The sequence below is a fragment of the Gallus gallus genome, chromosome 2, assembly GCF_016699485.2.
Source record: "Gallus gallus isolate bGalGal1 chromosome 2, bGalGal1.mat.broiler.GRCg7b, whole genome shotgun sequence".
NCBI lineage: Eukaryota > Metazoa > Chordata > Aves > Galliformes > Phasianidae > Gallus > Gallus gallus.
The window spans coordinates 145183058-145207370 of NC_052533.1; the positions used below are offsets into that span (position 1 = coordinate 145183058).

Sequence of the window (24313 nt, forward strand, 5' to 3'; positions counted from 1 at the left end):
AGGGCAGCATAAGCCTGGAGCAAGTCCTCCAGTGAAGCCATGATCTGGAAATCATCCCACAGCTTCAATTTACCATGGGGATGTCCTTTTGTAAAAATCCAAGCATCTAGGCTTTGCAACCAAGAGCTCAGTGAGGATCCAGAGTGAGCACACTCTGGTATGGTGAAAATGCAATAAGAGAATCATCTTGGTTGGAAAAGCTCTTCAAGATCATCAAGTCCAGCCATCAACCTGACCTACTGAGTCCCATCACTGAACCACGTCCCTTGGTACCATGTCCACACGTCTTCTGAATATCTCCAGAGATGATGACTCCACGTGGGCATCCTGTTTCAATAACTGACTACTCTCTCTCTGAAGAAATTCTTGCTTATATCCAATCTAAACACCTACTGGTGCAACTTGGCACCATCCTGGAGCAGAGGGGAGCACTGGGCTCTCTTCCTAATTATTTATTTGCAGCGTGATTGCTCTGTTAAGCATATGTTGGCCTTATTAAAGCCATATGGGGATGGACCAGCAATGGCAGGGATGGGGCTACTTGTCCTTCTGGTACTGTGGTGAAAAACAGAAATCAGGTCTTCCTTGATGCAGTTAATGACAGGGACTGGGCGGATGAGCAGATGCCAGACTGTTGGGCTGGCTGGTGTTAAGCATTACATTTGTGTTAGCGGGATGCAGCTGCTGAAGTCAGGTTTTTCTAAACACAGCAACTCCCTGAGCAAAGGAAGAGGAAGCTCTGCAGAGCCAAATTGTTGCTCCACATGGGTTTTAGCAGCAGCACTTGGAACAAAGGGCCTTACTCACCCAGACGATACGTATCTTACCCGTGTATAAATATATCTCCTGAGTGTGCACATCTCACGTTCAAAGTTCACCTTCAGAAAAACTTAACAAAACACCCATCTGTGCTACATTTGCTCAGCTACTCTCCTGGCTTCATCCCAAGCAGCAAGACGATGCCAGTCCATTTCCCTTACGACTGAGTCCTTCTCTTTCTGCTCCCAACCCCAGCTGCACCAAGAGCGTTTCTGTCCTGACACCCTGAAAACTGAATACAAGTTTCTGAGTCACTCTCATGTAGGAGTTTTGCACCAATCCATCACTGCCATGTACACTATTGATCACACTGAGGTCTACAGGGAACCCACCACCACCCCTGTGCCCCAAGACATGGAGAAGGAGTGGGGCCAGCTGGAGGAAAGCGATCATGCTGAGATTTCCTCCAGCCACATCCGTGCGGAAGGAAACAGGAATTCGACAGGAAAGGTCCAGGAGGAGAGAGACAAAAACAAGAAACCCTGCAGGAGCTCAGTGTTGAGGGGCAGAGCTACAGGCAGCCATCGGCACGTCCTGCTCCAGGTGCTGGGATGGAGAGAGCGGCTGAGGAGTTCCTGCATCTCCTCCACCTCCTTTACAGCAGCCCACACTTAAACTCACAGAAAAGAACTGTATGGCTCCTTATATTATAGCCTAATCAGACTTGAAGGAGTTTGGTGGCATTTAGGAAAGGAGCAAGGACGCTGGCATGGTGTCAGGGTGGAGACTGGCAAGCATGGGAGGTGGGGAAAGAGGGAGGAACAGGGAAGATCAGATAGCTAGCAGACAGACAGACAGATAACAAGAACAGCACAGTCCTCCCGGCATTGTGCAAGCAGGGAATGCACCCGAGGCCGGGGTAACATGATCGACTTCTTTTTATCTTTTATTTGCAGCTCTATTCTTTGAAGAGAGGCACCCACAGCCCTGGAGATGAGACGAGATGCTCCAGACATCCCTTTAACAGCCCTTTACTGCTGTTTTCATGTTTCTCCCCAACCCCGGAGCAATCCAAATTTGGGGTGTGTGTTGACAACTTTTTTTTTGTACCTCAACTCCTGCTTGCACCCTGAGAGATTCAGCAAGTGGGTGACACAAAAAATGCAAAACAGGCACCAAACATTCAGTATTTGGGGGAAAACGATCCAGCCCCCACCCCGTGCCCAGCAGTGGGTTAACTTATGGGCGGTGTGGACTTCGTTTTATGATCCGGGATATCCCCTCTGCTGCCTTCCCCCACCAGCTTGTGTCTGTGGAGCCAACGTCAGAGGCTTTTCCTGGCTTGGATGAGAAGGGAAAGAAGGAAAAAAAAAAAAGAGGTGATGTGAGGGGGAAGAGGCCAGCTCTGCAGGGAATGGTAATTGCATGCTGAAGGCTGGCTGCCACCCAAAGATGCAGAGTGTTTTTTTGGGGAGGGTAAACGATTGGCTATTTGAAGATGGCGGATCCCCACATTCCACAGCGAGCTTGAAATATTGGGTGCTGGGTCCCCTCACCTCCTTCAGGGATTTCTTTTGGTGACAGGAATCAGAAAAATTCCAATGATGGGACATTTCCAAGCTTCCTGCCTCACCCATAAGAATCTGTGGAAAGATAAAATCTGAAGCATCATTCCTGCCCCCAGCACATGCAGGGGCACAAGCCATCTCCCTCGAGCACCTCAACCCTGGTGCCTCTCCAACCCCAAATACCCAGCGTGGCTGAACATCTGACCTCTGTTCTTGTGGTTTCTTGCAGTGTTTTGTACAAGTTTCATACTTGTGGCAGGTGCCCGAAGGGCAAGACATGAGGGGAGTAATGCCCCTTACTGGGGAAGCATAAGAAACATAGGCAGCTACTGTCCCCATGGGGAAGGGCAGGAATCAGAGAACAATCAGAGGTAATGCCCTTAAGTTTTTCCAGGTGAGCTTCAGGTTGGATATTAGGAAAAATTTCTTCTCAGAAAGAGTGGTAATACATTGCAACAAGCTGCCCAGGGAGGTGGTGGAGTCACTGTCCCTGGAGGTGTTCAATAAATGTAGAGATATTATACTCAGGGACATGGTTTAATGGCCATGGTGGTGATAGGTCAACAGTCGGACTACATGATCTCAGTGGTCTTTCCAACCTTAATGACTCTATGATTCACATGTCCCCACTTAGTGGTGGGACCCTGTTGCGTATGTGCTCTCACCACTTGGTCTTACCATTTTGGCAAGCCAGTGACAGCAGAGCAGCTCTGAACAAAAGGGCACCGGTCATCTTTTTTTGCATCAGCAGCGAGCCTTGCACAACCTCATCGCCAAACAGCTGTCGGCGGCTTTGATGGACATTTGTTGACAAAAACGGGGACTCAACCTACTCAACAGGTGGATTTCGATCTGCGGGCAGCGTTCAAAGTACACGCTGTCCTGTGATATGTTGAGGACGGCAATATGGAACATGGGAAAACATGCTCTGCTGGAGTGTTTTGTGATAAGTTCTATGGAGAGAGATTCTCCGGTGGCACCAAGCCAGACTGCTCAGAGAAGTCAGACACTGAAGAAAAGCAGCCCCAAGTGGCACCAGGTTGAGAGACAGTTCATAGTTCCTACCCCATCTTTAAATTACATCCATCATCCAGAGCACGTGCTCTTGGTGGCTGTCCTCCCAAATGTTTGCAATCCAGGATGTTCTCCAGGGTTGGGTCTACATGTTTCTCCCCACGAACCATAGAACCCTTTGTGCTGGAAGGGACCATTAAAGGTCATCTAGTCCAACTTCCCTGCAATGAACAGGGACACCTACAGTTCCATCAGGTTGCTCAGACTCCTGTACAACCTGACCACGAATGTCTTGAAGGATGGAACATCCACCACCTCTCTGGGCAACCTGTTCCAGTGCCTCACCACCCTTCTTGTATTAACGATTTAAATCTTCTCTCCTTCAGTTTCAGCCCATTTCCCCTTGTTTTATCGCAACAGCCCCTGCTCAAGAATCTGTCCCCTTCTTTCTTATAGCACCCCTTTAGATACTGAAAGGCTGCCAGGCAGGCTGACACGCGCTGAGACAGGCTTCTGGCTGCTGGCAATGCAATGAGTCCTCTCCCTCCTGCTGGGCACCAAAGCACTCTTCAAAGCAACCACCAGCCTATAAGGATGGTGCTGCGTGGAAAACCCTGAGATAGCTCCTCCTCATCCTCACCAGCCTTGACTGTTGCCACCACGCAGCAGAAACTGCTCCTCTTAACAGCCCTTCCACTTTTGATGTGTGGTTTATGCTTTGGGACCCCAAGCCCACATCATGTGGAGAACAAATAACAAGAGTTTCCTCTGAAAAGCCCATCCAGAAGCCTTAGCTCTAGCAAAAAGCCACAGCAAAAGCTCCTCGGTCATCCTGGGACATTGCTCTGCAAACATGCCACGAAGACAATGCTCTGGGGACAAAAGTTGGGCTTGTGAGTGCCTCTGACCTGCCAGTTTTCTGATGAGCAGGGACAAAACCCAGCAGGGCTTTGTGCTGACCCGCAGCTACTCTTGCGCAAAAGCCCGGCATTGAGAGATGCTGTGCCAGCCTCCCCTACCCATCAGAGCTTGCAGAGCAAATAAAGGTGGTTTTCTTTCAAATAAAAGATCAAAGGGAACAAAATGATGAAAGTCACAGCTGCCCTTGACATCCTATCCACCAGGGAGATGGGGAATGAAACTGGAAGGAGGAGGCAGGATCAAGCATTGCTTTGGAAGAAATAGCCTGAGAGAGAAAGGAGATGGTGCTCCAGAAGGGAGATGTTTTGCTGAGCTACATGTATTCATCACCAAACACATGGAGACATAACCACTCACTGACAGGGCAACCAACCTCTCAGATCATCAACCAGCCATGTGCATTGGGGTGTTGAAAATCTGCAAGAGCAGCACCCAGCTTGAGCAGTACCCTCATCACAGAATCACAGAACGGCTCATGTTGGAAGGGAAAAGAAACATCATCCAGATTTAACCCTCCTGCTGTGGGCACAGTTGCCAACTGCTAGATCAAGCACTAGATCAGGCTGCCCAGGGCCCCATCCAGCCTGGCCTTCATAAAAGCCAGCAAATGATTCACATGAGCAAAAAAAGCCTGCTCTGAATAGGAGACACCAGGAACTCTACAGGATGCTGCTGCCCACCAACTTCCCATCCAGGCAGAGAAAGCAAGGAGGATGTTGTGCAGCACTGCACAGCTGGCTGCAATGGACTGTGTCCAGGTGATTTTGGAGAGCACTGAAGAAGTATGACGTCTTCAAGGGAACGGCAGGAAGGGGAGGAAAGAAGAGATTAAAGGTTTACAGCTCAGAAACCCTTTGCCTACAGCAACAAAGCTTTATGCTACAGAGCATCATGTGAACACTGCAACAAGCGGGGATGCCACACTGTCTTAGTTTCACTTGGGATGGATTTTTCTTCAGACTGTGATGATGCTGTGTTTTGATTCTAGGGAAAAAACAATGCTGATAACACACCAATGTTTACAGTTGCTGCTAAGCAGTGTTGCACTGAGCCAAAGCCTTTATCAGCGAAGGGCCCAAGGAGCTGGGAGGGAACAGAATTAGGACAGCTGACTTAAACTGGCCAAAGGGGTATTCCATACTATATGACATCACGTGGAAGGAGTTTTGAAGGGGGTGGGGGTTCATCACCCTCTCTCCTGCTGCTGGGGAAGCTAGCTGAGCCTTGGCTGGGGCATGGTGAGCAATTACTTGTGTGTCACTTGTTACATACATTTATATATATACGTTACTGTAACTATTATCCTTTTCCTTTTATCTTTCTTAGTAATTAGCTTTATCTCAACCCATGAGTTCTACTTCTCTTTTCTCCAATTCTCTCCCCCATCTCACTGGGAAGAGAACAACTGTGTGGTGCTGAGGCACCTGTCGTGTTAAACCACAACACACACCCCATAGGAATGGTGCACCAAGGGAAAGCAAACCCAGCAGCAGGACACTGCACCTTTCCAGACTTCTAGGACTACGCAGAGGTGAAGTGATCATCACACAGCCATTTTAAGGCTGGAGGAGCCCATGGATGGCAGTACATGGCTTATAAGTGAGCACCTGATTTCTCCAGAATTGCCCAAGAACACTTTATCAGAAGCACTCTTTGGCTTTCTTTCATTAGGATATTTGCATAAAACCGGTGCTGTTTATAGGGAAATGCAAATTCCCTACAGAAAGGGAAGTGTTTGGACGTGCTGGCTGCTCAGACGTGCCAGGCAGAGAAGCAAACACTTCTATCACCTGAAAATTAAATCAAGGCTGAGATGCAAAGCTTCCCCACCCTGCTCAGCAGGAAACCTTCCCCAGCTCCTACAGCCGGATCTGGCAGGGATGGGACAGGCAGGACTCTGCATTTCATCTGTGCTCTGCACATCCTTCCCAGCCCCGCGGGGGAGGTTTTGATGGACTGGAGACACGCAAGCTGCTCCGCTCCCCATCGTTTCAGTGACATCTTGACACCTCGGCGTGGGTGGCATTTCCCGGCCACCCCTGCTGTGCTGGAGCAGGCTCTAACCAGGCTGAAAGTGAATGAGCTTCCCCGGCTTGCATCAATTAAGCTGTGACTGTAAATTCATCAGTCATGATGATGAAAATAGCAAATATTTATTTTCAGGCTCACCTCAGTGCTTTCTGGCACACACCCTGTTGTAGGTTGGGCTGGGCATCCCCATCACCCCTTCCTCCTTAGAAAAGCAGAAGTCATTGAGGAGTGGTTTCTCTGCTTTGGGGTTAGAGGGACACGAGATGGTTTCAGGCGGGCGGACAAACAGCCCTTCCCAATTCTCCCTATTGCACCTGCATTTCTCTCCACCTCTATTTTCTGCTGCTTCCTAAAGAGCCCAGCTACAGCAAACAGAAAATATAACATTGGGAAAATCTCTGGGGACCATGCAGAAATACCCAGCGCTTAATGCTGTTCAGTTCCTCCTTTACAAACTCAGTGCAACTAAATGAGGGCATGCCTATTAATATACCTGGCCCTGTGATGAAATCCATACAATTTTAACTATCTCAGCAAAAAAAGCACATTACTTTGCCCTACAGGAGTTGTGCATAGAGTACTTAGAGCAGCCAGCAGAAAGGACGTCTTGCTACTTGGCAAATTTATCCTGCAGATTTGGCACATGAGAACTAAGAGTAAAACCAGCCCAGGGATGGGCTGTCCCCGTGGTCCAGCCTGGGTGCGGGGAGACCAAAGGTGTCCCATTAGCTACAGCACATGGGGCTCATCTGCTCCAGCAAGAAGTCAGCTGAAATCCTAGCTTGGTTCAACCCCATCAACATGAGAGCACTGAAAAGCTGACAGCAAAACTGGGGTTTTCCTCCATCCCCGTAGAACCCAGAACTTCTTATGAGCTCTTGCTGGTTGGGCAACTGCACCCAAGAGCTCGATCCTACACTGGGGACTGGAATAAAAAAAAAGCATTATTTTCAGCTGAAGCCAATCCCAGCCCATCTGCAATCACCCTGGCACAGCACAGTGGGCAGCATGAGGCAGGGACAAGCAGCCAAGGGATGCTAAATGAGTGCTAATTGAAGACACCAGCATGACATGAAACTCACGCTCCCCAGCAATTTTATCAGCTGCTTGAAAAGAACCCTCCCCATTCCATTTCCAAATCTACTGCAAATGGCACTCTCAATCAGCTGGAACACATCCTCTCTACAGACATTAGCAAGGCCTTTGCAGGCATTTACTAGAAACACAGTAAAAGGAGTTCCCCCAAGCATTACCCATGGGCTGCATTTGCTCTGCCCAGCAGTGACACCAAAAAGACTTCGGGGACTTTGGATCTCCAGCTCTTGCCAATGCAGGCTGTGCTTGACTCCTGGGCTCAACTCAAAGCAAGTCAAGGCTTTTGCAAATTGATTTTTCTAAGGTCCCCAAACACTATTTCAAATGACCCTCCTGTTGCAAAGCATACCCCTCAGCATTGGAAACACAGAGAGGGGACAGACACCAGGGCCACCAGCAGTGGTGTGGTGATACCATCTTCTCACCCACAGCACACCCTGGCAATCCTCCCAGCTTGCAGCCACAGCCCCAAGGAGGGGGGCAATTCCCAGCAGATAGTATGAGAGGTGCATCCCTTTGATACCCAGGAACCAATAAAACCCATCCTTGACCCGTCCACTTGACTAAAACAAACAGAACTCAAAAAATTCTCTGGTAGCACTTCTGACAGCTCACGGGAAGAACTGCTGCCAAGCTGTGTGCGCAATGTCCCTCTTCGAAAGCTAAGACAGTCAAAGAAGCACAGGAGACCATCACCAAGTTTGTTCTTGTCCCAATTCCAAATCCATCCCACCAATCTCATCCATGGAGCGTAACTGAGATTGGAAAAGACCACTAAGATCATCCAGTCCATCTGTCAACCCATCCCACCATGCCCACCAAACCATGTCCTTCAGTGCCAAACCTACTCTTTTCTTGGAAACCTCCCTGGACAATGACTATACCACCTCCCTGGCAGCCTGTTCCAATGCCTCATCACTCCTTCTGAGAAGAAATTTTTTCCTAGTAACCAACCTACTGAAGACATTTTGCTTTCTAAGCGTGCAAAAGTCAATTTCCCCCTCCTTGAATGTGTTTCTCCAATTCCTTTCAGTTTTGCATTAGAGAGACATACACAATTTTTACCTTAAAATATGCAAAAGAAAGAATTGACCCCAAGTCAGGAACTATGAATAAAATCAGAGTATATGTCAGAAAACAGTTCTGGGGACTACACAGCAATTTTTAAAATAGAAATTAGTATTTTAGAGGGGAACCAGGCACTCTGTTAAGTGTTCAATGAAAAAAACAAGATCAGGCCTTAGGCTGCCCTAATGGCTCTCATTTAAGCCATCACCCAGACGGGCTTAAAAAGAGATATATCTTCTCAACTTTTTTTGTGTGTTTTATTGTTCCCATGCATTTTAGCAAAGAGCAATGGGACAGAGGATGCTCAAGAGGAGCTCAGGAACCCATGGCATGCTAACTGCATGTAGGATTAACCCAGTTCTTAAAACACCAGATTTTAAGCATAACTTCTTGTCTCCAAATCACGCCTTTTTGAATGAGTTCACTTTCAGGAAGCCACCCCATACGCCTGCCTCGAAATATGTTTTTCTCTGGCTTGCCTCCAGTTAATCGGATAATTGGGAGTGTATAAGTTCATAACTTGAGCTGAAGTCAGAAAGTTTCATCTTTCATTTTTTCCAAAGCTGATTCACGGCCAGCCTGGCCCAAAACATGGGCTTGCTTCAAATTTGCTATTATTTCAGAGTTCATTCACAGTTTAAAACCATGCTCTGGTCGCACCCGGTATCTCCCATCCTATCATCCAAACTCAGTGCTGGCACATAGGAGCTCAGAAACGCCTGCGTGTTCCCGACTCGACCTTTATTGAGAGAAACGCCTCCAGATTGATTGCTTTGCTACACATTCAGAGGGATTTCAAGCCAGGATTTCAGTGTCGGGGCTGCCCCACGCCTGAACCATCAGCACTGATGTTGAACGCAGCCAGGGAGCAGAGACAGGGCAGCAGACTGAGGCAGGACATCTTGGACTGACTGCATGGACTTTGAAACAGACATCTGAGCTTTTCCAGTTGCCCCCTCTGCTACAAGAACTTGAGCTTCCTAATTTCACTGAACCCAGCTGTCTCGCTGGTCTGCAAAGCAAACAAGAAGAGAAGTGAGCTTTTTGGCTCCCTTGGAAACTTTGCAATCCAAGAAAATCAGACGAAACATTTGAATACGCTTAAGTTTGTCCATCAACAGTCTCAATTTCTTGGGGACCTGACCCTGTGTTTGAACCGACCAACGCTACCCTGACGACAGTATTTTTGGGTCCTGTGTGAAATAATCCCACAACAGCCCCACTGCCAAGTCTTGCAAAAATTCCCAGGCCACAGGGCTGCTGCTGGCAGCAGGGAGCCATCATGGAGGTGCACCCCTTGCAGGTTTATGTGGGTTGCCAAAATGTCTTGGGTCTCCAAGAGTCCAGAAGCAGGGAGAGGCATGCAGCATGTTAAATAAATCCTAATAAAAGTATGGAAATACATATAGGCTAGTGCTCGATGTTTCACAATTTATGTCACACTATGGTTGAGGTTGGCAGGGACCTCTGGGTCCCTCTGGTCCAATCCTTGCTCAAGCAGAGACATCTACAGCAGAGTGCCCAGGACCATATCCAGGTGGCTTTTGGAGATCTTCAAAGAGGAGAGCCAACAGCCTCTCTGGGTACAGTAACCTCTCTGGGCAACCTGTGTCAGTGCTCTGTTACCTGCACAGCACAGGAGAGCTTCCTGATGTTCAGGGGGAATCTCCTGGGCTCCAGTTTGTGCCAGTGCGTCTTGTCCTGGCACTGGGCACCAGTGAAAAAAGCCATGCTCTGTCTTCTTTGTATCTCCCTTTCTGGGCATTGTTAAGATCCCCCCAGCCTATTCCCCAGGCTGAACAGTCCCAACTCTCCCATTCTTGGTAGCTGATGTGTTCCAGTCCCACTGTTTTCATGGCCACTTGTTGGACTTGCTCCAGTAGGTCCATGATGGATGGACAAGATTCCTGGTCCCAGCTACTCGGAAATATCTCAACTGTGCTCCTCTAGGGAAATTAGCATCTAAACTACACGTCTAGCATTAAAGGATATAATTTCCTGTCTCGTTGCCCTGCCCACAGTCATTTGAGGACGCAGACCACATGCAGGGCATCCCAGCCCATCCTGGAGACACAGACCTTCCCGCCCAGCTTGTCTTCCAGCTCCAAGTACTCAGATGGCAGCACCGAACACCTCCTTTGGGTGAAGGAAAAAGCACCCCACAGCATGGTGGTCACCCCAGATCACATCAGCAAAGCCCATGTGAAACGCACAGGAGCCTTGCTTGTAGCAAGGGATGAGGCTGAGCCCACAAGGTGGAAAGTTCAAGTGGCCTCTGTTTATTTGGCTTTGCAGAGAGCAGTCACCCAGCCTGAACATAGGCCAAGCACCTTCCCATCGCAGGAAGTCTTTAAATAACCACCAGTGGTCAGGCTTTGGTTTTACAGCTCTGCTGGATCAAAAAAAAAAAGTCCTTCATTCTATGTCTGCTTCAGCTATTTCCTTGGGTATAAATAAATGGTGGTTGCTCCTGTTCCTGCCTCCTAGGTCCTCATCTTCATACCTGTTACGATCACGTGCTTCATAAAAGCTTGCTAGAGGCAAAAAAAATCTCAGTGTAGGCACATGAACATTTATGGGCTTCTCCTGCCTTGTGTGAGATGAATTTTATGTTTCACTTTGCTTTCGTGTGAATTAGTGGTTGATTTTACTCCTTGTGGCTCTCCTTGCCTGTTCTGTTCAGCCATTAAGGTTCATACTTAAACCATACTTACACGCACCTGGAGCTTTTCTGCACCACAATAAGGTGCTTCCCACCTTCCTGTCAATTCAAACGGTTAAGACAATGAAGAATTAAAATCCTCCTTTGGTCATGGGCATCCCTTTCCTTTTCCGTCTCCTCCTCACTTGGGTCTACCCGGTCCTTGGTAGATAAGCTCCTTGGATGCAGACAGTGAGGGTTTACCCAGCAGGACTAACAGGGAAATAACATCAATCACCCCGAGAAGGCTTTCTGATGAATTTACTTTGGGGATTTGGAGCCAGAAACTCTGCCAAGACCTCAACTGAATGGGTCACCCAGAGGATCCAGCCCTACAGATGGAAAATACCCAACAGCTTTTTTCTGGGAAGCTGTGTTGGTTTGGGATTTGAGCAGTGCAGGCATGCCAAGACTCTAGAGGATGGAAATGAGTTTTTTTTACCTATAGCTGTCATTAAGTGATTGCCCTAAAATGATGGCTGGCAAGAAGATGCTCTGTAAACAAGCAAAAGAGTTTTTTACAGTCAGAAAACAAGGCCTTGCCCTGACCTCCTCTTGGGCAGATTCACTGGGGTGCAACAAAACAGTATTTTATTTTAAACTATGCTTGTAAAAAGTAAAAAAAGCTGCTTCCTTGACACTCCAGTCAGGTAAGGACACAGCAGGCTATTCTGCCTTATAAATAAGCCTGCTCTTGCATGTATGTGTTTTAAAATAAGCTTATGAAACATAAACACATGGGCTTAAAAAAAAATGCAGCCTCATTGAAACCATTTAACCGGGGCCGGGCCAGGCTTTCTTCTCTGCTTCATGGATCTGCACATGGGATGCTAACTCAGACCCAGGAAACCACACACAGGCAGAAATAACACTCCCAAAAAACACCAAGTTCCATTTGCAAATGATCACCCCTTGAAGGAAAAGTGCAGAATGGAGCAAAATCATGTATTTTTACTAAGGACCATCATTTCTGCCTCAGATTCGAAACGTGGTTATAAGGAGAGGAAAGGCTCCCTCCAACCCATGCATAGCATAAGGACTTTCCATGCTGCCTATCCTCTTTGTGCCACTGAGACGTGTGATTTTTTTATTCTTCCCCGTTCCTATGCCTCATCCGTCAGTGGAAACAATCACCAGGAAATCTGAGCCGTAAAAATAAAACTCAGATTCGGCTTTGGAGGAGCAGGTGCAAGGGGAGAAGTTATTTTTAACTCTTATCCTGCAAGCAGGGAATGCCAGGAGCCCTCTGAGCAGGCCTTGTCTGTGTTCTGGAGATTTATTTGGAGGTGGTGGAGGGGTCTGACTGGTGGTTAATCCTGGTACTGGGTGCTTGGGGCTGGAAAACATCAAAGCATTCCTGCAGCTTCTGGGGAAAAGGGAGAGGCAGCAGACGTCTGCCTCCTCCCTGCACAGCTCTCCACCCAGCAATCCACAAGCAGGGAAAGCTGCTGAGATGTCTCAGCAAACTCCCCGAGAGTGCAGAGAGAAGCACGGAGGAGGGAAGCTGGGGATGCCCAATGGGAAATAATACAGCCCCAAAAGAGATCCGTCACTACCACTAGCCAGAAGATGTGTGCGTGACTTGATTCCACACCAGTTCGACCTGCACAAACACTGTTTTTTGCATTTTATTCCTTCTCCAAGTAATATACAGAGAAAGGGCATTTTCCCTGTCTGTGGAGCAAAACAAGTTCTGGAAGTCTCTCTCCATCCCTCTTACTAACAACTTCAGAAGGAGTGTAGGACACATCCCTAACATTAACCAAAATACTATCCATGAGCATAGAAAAAATGGCAACCAAGAAGAAGCAGAGCTTTGGTAGAAGCCTTACTGTGGCATCCATGCATTTACAGACAGTACTCTCCAGCAAGACATGCCTAAGACAAGAGCCATTTTGAGGATATGGGTACCCAGGACTCAAAGGATTTGTGCATCGGACTCAGGGATGACTCAGGAAGAACCAGCTTCCTTGATGGACAGCCTGATCTAGCTGGTGGCAACCCTGTCCACAGCAGGGAATTTGGAAATGGATGATCTTTAGGGCTCCTTCTAACCCAATCAGTTCTGTGATTCTTTGAATGAGGAGAAGGATAAATTAATCTCACCAGGGTGGCTAAAGCAACTTTGTCAAAAGCTGGTGCTCAAGACTTCATCCAAGGAATCAAATGGCCTCAGGCAGGCTGTCCCATGAGACTTCTGCAGACATCTCCAACCTCATTACAACTCCAAAGACCACAGAATCCAGCTCCTGACCTTCTCCAGAGCAGAGATGACAAAGTGTTTCCTGTTATTTATAGCAGCTGGAGAGTCTGATGGGAAAACCCCACTTGTGCAACGCGGGCCGCTTGCCATCATCGCTCCGCGGAGAAGTGTTGGGCTGCTGTGCGTTCCTGCTCCATCCTGTAATGGTCTCACCGTGGGCAAGACCACGCCACGAGGCTGCACAAGAGGAATGATCAGGCGTCTTGCTCCCACTTGCTCGTTGGCACAGCGTAACTTGAATTAAGGAAGAAAAACAAAAACTGCATATACCAAGCAAGGGGGGTTCAGGTGGGAGACTACAGGGACCTCGAGGAGCACACTTCACCCACATGGGGCACAATCTCAATGTGCTTGACCTTGCCTAGGAGATGATCTCAGCCTTTCGAGGAGACTGAGGGGAGTGCACGGCCCCTCTATCAGGTGCTACCCACCTCTTCAAAGCATGGTGGCATGTGCGTGAGCACATTTGTTCACTGGCAGCCCTACTTCCACCACCTGGGCATGTACCAAAGGTGCTTTCCAGCACACTTAGTCACTCAGGTGCAGGAATTCTGGCAGCCCAAGGCAGGTTATTCCTGAAACAGGATGGGCTTTGCTGCTGGCTCGGCAGGCGAGAGCCTCCCAGCACCGGCCCTGTGTGAGACAAGCATTCGCTGTCACGCTGTTGAGGAGGAATCCCATAGCTTCTGTTCTGGGCCAGTGCCAGCACTGCTTTCAGCTTGCTTTTTGAGCCGAGGGAAGCAAGCAGATGGGCTGTTCGCTGCCGTGCGATCCTGTGAATCAACTTGCCAGCCACTATAGGAACAGACGGCTCCTGCTCTACAGATGAAATGCTGTGGATGCACCCAAAAGAGCCACAGTCGCTCTGCTGTGATATGAAATTAATCATCTAGCTGGTGGAACAGGATGGTGAGCATCTCTAAAACCACGCAGCTCTAATTGAGGTGAGGTTTAGGACCATGCGCTTTACTTCATAGTGAAGCTCTTGCTCCTGCCCAGGTGATGATGCTATGGGTAGGACTAACTGAGAGAAGAAATCTGAATTTAGGTTTCCTCCTTCTGTAGCTCCACTATTCATGAACCCCCATGCTGCCATGGCCATTGTGGGAACCTGAGACCCCTCCACACATTATCCTTAGCAATAAAACCCAAACCCAGAGCCATGGCCAAGACCCTAGGTACATGTCCAAAGGCATTATGTTCTTCAGAGAGAAAGCTTGTGGATGGAAGAGGACCAGAGAGAGAGCAAGAAAGCATGGTCTGCTGCAGCATCCTCTCCATCTGAGCACTGCACAGCAGCCTTGGCTTTCAGGGCAGTTTGGCAAGCAAATACTTGAGATTTCATTCAGCTTTCTGCAGAGCTCTCCAAAGAGCAGGGTCAGATCTGCTCTCATGACGCTGCCCAGGGAGGTCTCAGCCACTGTGATGGACAAACTCCTGCTAAATATCCTCAGGCTGTTTGCCTGCAACTCCAATTAATAATACCGTATTTTGTCAACAAGTTTGGGTCAGCAGCAAGTCCAAGGTTTCAAGCTGGTTAACTTTTTTCCACCAAACATGCCCAGGGATATTTTGACTCCCTGCCCTTGAGAAGTTTATTTGTGTAGGTCCCTCTCACTTCCCAGATTCCAGCAACAGAAGACGCTTTCTAATAGCTGGGGAAAGACTTGATGGCTGTGGCCGGGGCTCCCCAGTGCTGGAGCTAGAAAAGCAGAGCACCTGCCAAAGCCGCCTGAGAGAGTCCAAGAGGCTTGTAATTAGCCTGGGAGAGAAACCAAGGCAAGTGCACTGCAGAGACACTATCTCTGGTGTGTCAGATGTAACGAGATCTTCTGCAGGGAATTTGTAGGAGCTCTTCTTGCTGGAGGCAAAATGCGATTGGGGTCGTGGTGCCGCAAAACAGGAGCAGTGGAGAACATCAGTTGTTCCCACTTTCAGCATTCCTAATGTCACATCAATCAGGAAGACATAATTCAAACCAACCACCATCCCCACCATCCAGGACCACACCTCTCCAAGCGATGCTCTCACTTCAAGGCCTCACTGGACACAAAGAACGGATCCAAATGGCTTAAATTAACCTTTTTCTGGCAAGGATTTTGTGCTTTCCAGGAGCAAGAGAGCAGGAGGAGCAAGGAAGGAGATTTCCCAACCTTCCTGCCCAGCATCCAACTGAGGGAACGTGGTTAGTGGACATGGTAGGGATGGGTCGACGGTTGGACAAGATGATCTTAGTGGTCTTTTCCAACCTTAATAATTCAATGATTCTATTTCCCAAGATGTGTAAGGGTGCTTCCTTCATCACTGGCATGCTGATGCTTCATCTCCAATCACTGAGAAATAAACTCAGAGATTCAAAGGGTCGGGTGAAATAGATTTGACTAAGACTCCTGTGCTGCCTGGGCCCTCCTGGAAAACAACTTACAGATGCTACAACCAGCTGGCACGCTCTTCACCCAGACAGAATAAGAATCTGGCAAGCTCGTTATTTAAGAGGCATTACTGCCTTGTGCAAAGGGTGCGTCCTGGCCAGCCATGAGATTTATTGTTCAGATATCAAGTGGCTGAGTTCTGCCCCAGGAGCACAGTGAGGAAAAGCAACAAGCTTCTTCATAGGAAAGCCAAACAGCTCCTGCTTATCACATCTGCAATTATTTGCACACGAAGGGGAGGCCAGGAGGACAAAGGCACCCCAAGGTGACATGGGGAGGGAAGGAGTAGAGAAAGTCATGCCTTTTAACAGCAGTTGGGATATTTTCTCTGGCACATTCCTCTCCCTCCAGTAATCTTGCAGGAGCCTGGAAAGGTTGTGAAACCCAATTACTCCCTGCTGGCAGCAGTATGGGGATGTTGGCAGCCAGAACAGGGGAAGAGGGGGAGGGGGGGATAGGATGGATGCCTGTCACATTGCAAATGGTGACACCCATCCCTGGAGGTGTTGAAGAAAAGGACAGAATGTTACACGGAGTGAAACGGTCTACACTTGTCACAGGCATAGGTTGATGGCTGGACCTTGTTGGTCTTTCCAGCCCTAATGGTTCTATGTTTCTATAATCATTAATAATAATCATTAAACTGTGTGACACTGTGTGACACTTTCCTATCATTTACCTCCTCCCCACCTTCCCCAAACCATCTGCTTGGAACAGAGATGGGTTTGAGCTGAAACATCTCAGATTGGTGCAAAACAGTGACCATTTGCACCAGCACAAATTAAGAGCAGCAGCGCCTCTCCAGTTGAGTGACAACCAACAGCATTTCAAATGAACAATCAATAGAGCTGAGCCCAACTGCTGGTTGGGCTGTTGATGGTTGGACTAGATGATCTTAGTGGTCTTTTTCAACCTTGATGATTCTATAGTACATTCTTCTCTGTCAAAAGCACTGAGGAGGATGACAAAAAAGCAAAGTTTCTCAGAGTGGGGCAAAGGAGGCAGCCGGCTGTGTGATGCAATACTTACCTGTTCCTGAGATTTGGGTCAGGTCATGCATTTGCATCACTTCAAGCTGTGTTTGCTCAGGGCTAGAAAGTTAAATCCTTTGGGTTTCACTGTAAATCTCAGCTGAGAGCAAGAGCTGGAGGAGAAGCACAGTGGGATCACAGAATCAGTCATAGGGGTTGGAAGGGACCTCTGGGACCACATCTAGTCCAACCCTCCTGCTAAAGCAGGTTCCACAGAGTAGGCTGCACATTCCTCTTGTTCATAGGGCGCTTCCTATGTTCCAGTTTCTGCCTGCTGCCACTTGTCCTGTCATACCCCTGACATGAATCTGGCCCCATCCAATTGACTCCTGCCTATTAGATACAGATAAGCATTGGCAAGATCCCTTCTCTGTCTCCTCCAAGCTGAACAGTCCCAGGTGTCTTAGTCTTTTGTTGTAAAGGAAATGCTCCGGGCCCTTAATCATCTTAATGGTCCTTGAGATCCTCCAGAATGGCTCCTCCAGGCTCCTTGCACGATGCCTGGTGTCTCCATCCTTCCATCAGTTGGTTGAAGCATTGGACAAAGTCACGTGCCAGCCAGCGCGACATGCCTTTGCCCACCCCTGGTTTCAATTAAAGCCATGAATAATTTTAGCAAGAAAGCCCTGAACAGAGCACAATCTGCAGGAGGCTTGCTAACGGCAGCCACATGTTTTGCTGTTGGCAGCTGCAGGTGCACCTCGAGATGCAGCCAGTGCAAATGGGCAGGTGGCTTTGCAAAGAAACCAAGAAAAAAAACCCACAAATGTATCGGCCAATGCCATCAAAACAAGACTTCTGGGTTTGAGAAAATGGCATTAAGTTGATCCTGGATGCTTTGTGAACTGTTTGGGGGCCGTAATCAGTTTATCTGGGGCATGCAATAGCCTTTGGCTCCTACTGTGTTTGCATTTGCCAGAAAGACAGTTGGTCATGCTGGATTACAGCTGGTGGTAATTACATGCCCATGCCTCCTCAGTAGCAAGAAGGGGAAAAAAGAAAAGGGAAAACCGCATGTGTATCCCCCTGCTCATTGCTCTGTGCAAAGGCAGTTCCTGTGAGCAGAAATACAGCTTCTGCTCTGTATCACCACCTGAAAATATTATCAACGATGCACACTGAAACTGAGACAAGATGTGGAAATCACTCCTGTTGAAGCTGTTTCATAAGCACTGTCGTATTCCCTGCAGGACACCACTCCGCCTTGCCCTGCTATAAACATGGCGAGCAACATTCCCTGCTGCCCCAAACGCGTCTGCAAAATCCAAAACAGATGCTCCAAGATGTCTAGATGCCTGCTTGAAGACATTTCCTTTCATCTGGTAAATTGCTACTTCCAAGGGAAAAGATCTTAAGTAGTCCTCAAGGCACTTTAATAATCCAGACACCTATTTCTATCCTTTCTGGACCTCAGAACATTTTGTGCTTCAACATCTTATTCCCTCTCCCAACCATCTTGCAGCTGGCCTGAGTTTCCTTGCCAGCACTGGCACCCCTGGGACTGGTTTATGGCCAACCACAAGCAAACCCACTGCAGGTGATGCCACAATGCCACCAAGACGGGGAACACGGTGCAAACAGGGCCAGTCGGAGGGTTGCAAGAATATGGTGCAAAACAACAACTTGAGATGCCATTTGCAATGGTAATAACTCCATGAAAACCATATCAGGAGGAAACGTGTCCAAAGATGGGCAACAAAGCTGGTGATGGGTCTGAAGCACAAGTCTTATGGGGATTGGCTGAGGGAATTGGGATTGTTTAGTCTGGAGGAAGCTTAGGGAAGACCTCACTGCTCTCTATAGCTCCCTGAAAGGAGGTTGTGGCAAGGTGGAGGTCAGCCTCTTCACCCAGGTAACAGAGACAGGATGAGAGGGAATGGCCTCAAGTTGTTTCAAGGGAAGTTCAGATTGGATATTAGGAAAATTTTCTTCTCAGAAGGAGTGGTGAAGAATTGGAATAGGGATGTGGTGGAGTTACCACCTCAAAGAGTCTATGATTTGATGAAATCCTCCCATTCCAGCTACTGTGGCCATGCTCCACCTGTCCTTCACCGCTTCATTAGTCCTTTATACTCCCCTTAGTTCTGATGTGCCCGAGCCTGAACGTAATTAAGGTTCATTTTTGCTGAGAATTTCCTCTCATCTCCTTCAGCATTTCTAGTTTTGACAAACAAACAGCCAGTCCCCAACCTCAGGCTCTTTGCTGCTTGTGGTTCCTTCCCCTTTGTTTCTAAGAAATGAACAAGAGGAGCGGAAGGTTGCAAAACATGTACCCCTGCCTTCAAATCAAGGAAATGAAGAAGAAAGAGGAAGACCAACTGCAGGGAGAAAATGCTCACCTGCACCCACAAGTGCTGGAAGCAGTGGAGGGTGATTTAGGTGGCGAGAAAATACAATGCCACAAAATAAAGCAAAACCAGCGAGGAGGACACAATGCACAATGAGAGACCTGGGCTGCGGAGGAGCCTGCGGGCTGCTTATAAAGGATTTGGGTTGGAGATTTAATGCCCGATGTAACGTACAAAACCACATGGCACAGAGAAGAGAAGCTCGGGGTGGAAAACCACTTGATGTGGAGCGAAGCAATGGGTTCTGCTGGTTTGCTCCCAGGAATTTGCTGCCGATCCTCAGCGTCAGGCTGGCACCCGACAGCGGAGAGAAGCTGGGAATTGTGTTATTACAGCAGAGCAGCTTGGCTGGTAAATGGAGAGCCAAGAATAATCCTGCTAATAACTGCAGAGCCCAGCTCCTCCTCAATGATGCCAATTTACACGTGGTTTAATGACGACACGGCATTATGGAAGAACGTTGCAGAGGAACATCAAACTATTGCAAATGGGCACATACTTATGTAGTTTAACTTAAGGATGAAAAACCCACAGAAATCAGCTTCTAACTAAAGGAAAACAAGATAATCTCTAATGGCTTCTTCTAACCTAAGCCAGTCCATGATTCTATTCTATGAAAACTTGGAGAAAGCATAAGATTTGGTTGGTGATGTCCAACAGACTGGGTAAGCTGGACACTTGGAGCATCCTTCCCTGCATCAGAGGTACCAACTAAGTTCCACCTGCCAAAGAGAGCATCCAGACCACGACAAGCATCCCAGGAAGGAGCACAGAGTCTCCTAGGAAAGAGCAAAAAGTCATCAAGAAACCCCATGGCAAAGATATTCAAAAGAAAGAGTGGGGGAAATGAGACACCGAAGTGAGAATTTATCACCCCCAAGGTGAAAGACTCCTTGTAGCAATTCCTACGTTTGAGCAGGTTCCCAACCTCCAACTTGAGTTTTGCAAGGTCTCGTGCACAGAGCCTCAAGCCCACCTGGTGGGGTTTTAACCAAATCATTTTGAGTCATAGAAAGCCCCATGCACCTGGAGGGGGCCAGTGCTACAAAGACGCACGTGCATTTTCCTCTGATGAACTTAAATGTCATAAACAAACATCAACTCTGAGCAAAGCACTTGGCTCAGCCACACACAGGAAACTTCTGCTTCACACAACCAGGGCAGAGATTAGCACAAGATTAGCATGGCCAGCAGCAAGCTGTGGTGTTGCTACCCAAGGTTGCAAGCTGGAGGGAAAGGGAAGGGTGTTAGGGAAGGCTGCATTAAGAAAAAACCCCTCTGCCAAAAAGGCTTTTTGCACTGCAAAATCGAGTGTGGTAATGAAATCAGCTGATGGCAAAGCATTCTTCTGCAGGTCTAGATGGTGCAGCACTGGGGAAGCTTTGAGGAAGGAGCAGCTCAGCAAGAGCTCTGCATGGCTCATACAGGGACGAGCATCTCAACATCCCTACAAATGAGCACAGAGCCCCCAAAATAGCAAAACCTTTCCCAACCACACTCAGACCATGAGCACTGGTGTTACTTAGGCTGGCAGACCCAGGAAGCAGTAAATACTGGAGCCTGGGGGTTGGAACTAGATGATCTTTGAGGTCCCTTCTGACCCAAGCCGTTCCGTCATCCTAAAAGCCAATGCAGGCACAAGAACAAATGGGTCCAAGTCATCCACCACTGAATTTAAGTTAAAAACAAGAACACTTCACAAGCAGCATGTGTCCAGAGGATTTGCTGTGGTCAAACAGGTTCGTAGTTTGAAGAAGGAAGCTGTCAGGGAGGCTGTGCCCAAATCCTGCCCAATGGCCGTACCTGGCCAACGGGATGCAGAGCAAATTCTAGCTGTACATGCCCCTGATCACCGCAGGGGAGTTGGACTAAATGCTCTTTCAGGGTCCCTTTCAACTCAAACGACTGGTTGATTCTATGATTCTATAAATCCACTGCAATGTGCTTGCCTATGCATCCTCTTGGGGAAACTGCATGGGGATTGAGAAGGGATAAAAAAATAAAATAAAATAAAGGCATGGCTCTGTTTTTCCAGCTGACAAGAGGAGGAGGGGAGCTTAACTGCTGACTGGATTTGGGCTCCGTGAAATTCGACTTGGCTTCTCTTAAGACAGCAGCCCTGCTCCCCCAAGCACCCTACCAACATTTCAATACTAGCAGGGGGGAATGGGGCTGACTGGTGTTGCTATTCGTGTGAATGTTCTGTACCAGAGGGGAGCCTGAAGAACAAGTCCCCTTTTTATAGCGTGTTGTATGCTGGCAGTGAGCCTGTAAATGAGAAGGAATTCAGAGAGGAGCAACAACAACAACAACAAAGCCTAAGGGGCTGGAGGGAATAGTTTGGGAGGGAGAAAGGAGAGAGCTCAGTGTGTGGTCTGATGGATATGAATTGGGGATGGGAGTCCAGACCTGGCCAAGAACAAGGACTGCACCCACTGAGCTCCCATCCCATGCAATCTGAAGTTTTCTCCCATTCTCCTGCTCTGTCTTTAAGGAGATTCCTTTCTCTCACCTCAATGCACAATAATAATCAACCATAAACACAATCATTAATTTAAAAGCTGCCAGAGTGAAGAACAGCCAGGTGAAAGAATGGAAAAGGAGTCCACAAAGAATTAAACAAAATTGGTTTGAGCTGGGTGAAGGGTGGAAAGCATCACTGCAACTGGATTTCCAGCATGGTTTGAACCCATACAGGCTCAGCTCATCCCCAGACTGCTCTGAACACGCACGCACAAGGCAAAGATTATGGGGACACAGAGTGTGGACAGAGCCCTGCTACCAGCATCCCCATAATGGGGGGATATCGGGTATCCATCTGCATGAGGACAAGATGAATTTTTCCATTTGTCGATCAAAACCCCCATTTTTCTGCCTTCTGTGCAAGCTGCAATCCAGCACTGATAGGGTGCAGATGAAGGGGGATGCAGAGGCTGGATAAACCTCCCCTCAAATGCCCCCGAACTCCACCTTAAAAAATAATGAAATAGGGGCAGCAGAGGTTACAGCTTTGGTATGAGAATTTTCACAAGCATGAGAAAAAAAAAAAAAAAAGAAAAAAAAAGAAAAAAAAGACTGCATGGCTCCAAAGATTTTTTTTTCTTTTTCTTTTTTTTTTTTTTTTTTTGTTAAGCAAGCTTCAGGGGCTCTGGGAGAGCAAAGCTCACTGCAAAGTTTGTTTTCTGTTGTGCCCACGTTACCAAGCAGTGCTGGCTGAGGAATGCACAGCAGAGGGGCACCCAGCCCACAGGGATGAGTGGGGACAGGTAGGGTGGCACGGTGAGGGCCATCGAGCCCCAAGGGCAACACCTGCAATGCTCAGTGAGTACCCAAGTTTAATGCGAGCCGTGCTTCCAACAGAGCTTTGTTGCATTGCGCATGCAACTGCTAAACAAAAATCATTTTGCATACATATAAATAACACTATATACATTATAAATAATGGCATATACATTAAGAAGCATTTTCTAGAGGCTGAGATGTTCAAACCAATTCCCCTGACTCCCTTCCCCGCAGTTCCAGGGTGCAGCGCAGCAGCTCCCAAAGTCCTCTCCGGAAAAGTTCAAACCCTCAAATACTTGGAATTGCTCTCAGAGGGAATTTATTTTAAAGCCGCTTTAATGGCAGCTGGGAATTACCATGGAGGCACTTTGCTCTGCAATTTCCCAGCTGCTGACCCCGTTCACATCAAGGGGCCCCTGGTGGCCGCCCAGATCGGGGACATGTGCTGAGTGGGGATCGCCCCAGCTCTCATCTGAATTTCCCCTTGTTCCTGCATGGGAAGGGCTGCTTTGCATGGCAGAAGCAAGAAAAATTAACTCCTGTACCCAGCAATTAAATGTGAGCTTGCATAGCTTGGATGTAAAAGTCCAAGTGAGCTGAAAACTGCACCCATGTTGCTTTCCTGCATTGAAAGCAGAGCTTTGAGGCTGCAACCCTCCAAAATCCAAGCCAGGTGAGACCTGCTCTGCATGTACCCTCAACCCCAAAACTCATCACATGGTCCTCCTCCAGCTATTTGCCAGGAAATGTCTTGTTCTTCCGAATAATAACATGGATTTCTGAACAAAATCACTGGTATGAAGTCTGAGCCTGAGCTCAGGTCCTGCTTGAAGACTGGAAGCCCTAGGAGATGCCACCACTGGAGCTGAAGTAGTTGTTCTTGCCAAATTCTATTGCCCCGTCACTCACCCCATTGCTCATTTAGGGTTACGGGAACCTTCTCAACTCACTGCCTGCATTGGGGAATCTCAGTTAACCCACTGGGGTGACCAGGAGAAGGAACCCTGGAAGAGGTCAGAGACTCTACGTCCAGGTGGAGGCTGGTGATGAGTAGCATCCCACAGGGGGCTGTCTTGGGACCAGTACTCTTTACCATCTTTATCAGTGACACAGATGATGGGAATGAGTGCACCCTCAGCAAGTTTGCAGATGACACCAAGCTAAGCAGTGCAGTTGACACCACAGAAGGAAGGGATGCCCGTCCAGAGGGATCTGGATAGGTTTGAAAAGGGGCATACGTGAACATAATGAGGTTTAACAAAGCCAATTGCAAGGTGCAGTACTTTGGTTGAGAGAATCCCAGATACATGTACAGACTGGGAGAAGAACTCATCAAGAGCAGTCCTGTGGAGGACTTAAGTATTCTGGCAGATAAAAGCTTAACTAGAGCTAAAAGTTGTGGATGCCCCATCCCTGGATGCACTCAAGGCCATGTTGGATGGGGTCCTTCCAACCTAAGCCAGTCTGTGATAAGAGGTGAAGGCATTTGGGGTGGGTCATCAGGTGTGTGAAGCACCCTCAAACCCCAAATTGGAAGGGCTGAGCTATGTGCAAGCAATGCTGAGCACATAACCATTTGCAACTGCCACATCCCAAAAAGCCACAGGCAATGGGGGCTGATAGCATCAGCCCCCATGGTCCCCTGCCGGCTTTCTCCTCACTGCTGTCATGCTCAGAAGAGTTATGGAAAAACACAGCAGAAAGGAGAGGGTTTGAGTGACAGGTCAGAGCAGGGAAGGAAATGGCTTGGTGAGGAGAGAAGGGCTGAAGGATGCCAGTGTTTCCATTTTGGTGCAGAAT

At 48.1% G+C, this 24313-nt stretch overlaps 1 protein-coding gene across 5 annotated transcripts in view; it reads right to left on the reverse strand.

Moving 5' to 3' along the window:
• The window catches only part of PTP4A3 (protein tyrosine phosphatase 4A3), a 45074-nt gene that overhangs the window by 15811 nt on the left and 4950 nt on the right, over window positions 1-24313 (reverse strand). The window contains exons 2-3 of one of the 5 annotated variants that reach the window (XM_046936065.1): window positions 16882-16996; window positions 2316-9468 (exon numbers count right to left, since the gene is read on the reverse strand). The exons of 3 other annotated variants lie outside the window; for them this stretch is intronic. The gene's annotated coding sequence lies outside the window, so the exon portion shown is untranslated. The remainder of the gene's footprint in view (window positions 1-2315; window positions 9469-16881; window positions 16997-24313) is intronic. One more of the 5 variants, XM_040690825.2, reaches the window with a different exon arrangement.